Source organism: Arachis ipaensis, chromosome B01 (assembly GCF_000816755.2).
Source record: "Arachis ipaensis cultivar K30076 chromosome B01, Araip1.1, whole genome shotgun sequence".
Taxonomy (NCBI): domain Eukaryota; kingdom Viridiplantae; phylum Streptophyta; class Magnoliopsida; order Fabales; family Fabaceae; genus Arachis; species Arachis ipaensis.
The window spans coordinates 36,324,694-36,326,628 of record NC_029785.2 but is presented as its reverse complement, the minus strand read 5'-3'; positions in this window follow the sequence as shown (position 1 = coordinate 36,326,628).

Here is a 1,935-nt window from a genome sequence, read left to right as displayed (position 1 = left end):
TGAAATTGCATCACAACAAAATTCAATCTCTCAGTACGTAGGACTTGGAATTAGAATTGAAAATGAGTTAAGTCAATTCGTGAGTCAATTTGATTTTCACATGAGCTATATATAGGTAAGATAACAAATTTTATTGAAATTTCATCATAACAAAATTCAATCTTTGTACGTAGGACTTAGAATTAGAATTGGAAGTGAGTTAAGCCAACCCATGAATCAATTTGATTTTCACTTGATCTCATGAGTTTGCGAGTCACGCTCGATATTGAATTTGAGTTCATATATTAAATGTGAATCGAATTTAAATTTGAGTAAGCTTATAAACTTGAGTAAGTTCATAAACTTGAGTAAAATTTAATCCAAAATTTTAATTCACGTATTAAATAAGTTAAGCTTAAACTTAAATAAATTTAATTCATTAATGCGTTCCTAAAAGTTAGTATATACTAGACTTATATATATATAATACATACAACACTCCAGAATCTAGCTCACACCGGAGCCCCTAATCAGGAACCAATGCTAGCCTAAAGACAATAAAAGTCCTACTCCTCAGAAAACTATCAAAAGAGAAGGAAAAATATCTAGCTTCTAGAGTTGTAATCGTTGTTGGGTGTCATAAAAAAGGGATTTCTTCCTACTAGCATCTCATAAGTGGCTATTGGGCAAAGCCCCCGGCTCTCCATCTCCTCTAACTACACTATCCTTGAAAGAACTGGAAGCTAGGTTCATCGCCATCTGCTTCTCCCATCTAGACACCTCTTCGTCAGGGTCTTCCTACTCATAACAACTGGTCAAGAATCCATTGGCCACGGTCGGAGTGAGTGCCTCTCCTAAGGGTCCAAACTGCTTAGGTTAATGGGTTGAGGGTCTGGCTGAGGCTCTGGTGGCACATCTGGTTGAGGATCAAGCTAAAACCACTGTGGTAAGTCAAAATGGAACCATGATGAGGAGTTAGGCATAGGATCTACCTGAAAAGTGGCTAAGGCGAGAATGGATGATGTGCTCCTCGGGGTGCAAGTCGGCAAGTGAAAAATCATAAGGCATGTCTGGGTCGAACTCTAGGCTGAGAAGCGGGTGAGAAAAAGGACGGTCGTGAAGATGTACATGCATGTATGAAGTTCACTCCAAGTAATGGTACTACCTCATACTAGATCTTCGTAAATAAACATCTTTGGCATCTCAAAGAATAGCACTCCCGAACCCATCTTTAAGAACAGTGCATGGAAGGGTGAGAACCTAAGGTTCCGAACAAGATACATCGAGCTAACGATGTGAAGGTCTAGTGTGTTAGCTTAGGCTTATATCATTTCATTCTTAATTCCAATCAGATGTATACAAAATACCTTTATAAGAAAGTAGCAAGGAAATAGCAAACACGAGTTATAGAAAAATACAAGAGACAATCATAATGAATGTTAATCCATATTGTAGGTCATGAGTTCACGCGTCAATTGATTACTCGTAATCTGACATCACTCGAGACCTAGTCCAAATATAGATTTTCAATTGCGTACACTAAGCATACGTACATCATGGGCGGAACCATGTACATTTAGGACACTCGGTAATTGTAAGAATCCAATTTTTTATAAAATGATTTTTCAGGCTTTCTATGATTAGAATTCACAAAATCGGTGATCACTTCATTTTTAACGAGGCAGATCCATATAAAAAAAATCTTCATTCAAATATTGTTTTTCATATAGGAGAAAAAGTATTTTTTAATGATGACATTTAATCACCAGGTCTAAATTCAATCAATAAGAAATATTATCGGTATTCTTTGATCTGATTAACTTCACAGAAATATTTTAGAGATATTTTGTAGTTAAGATGATATAATAACCCAATTTTCTGTAATATAATTTCTCAAATTTCTGTGATTTGAATTCGCAAAGACTGAGAATTTTCGTTCCCTTCGTCTTGATGAGG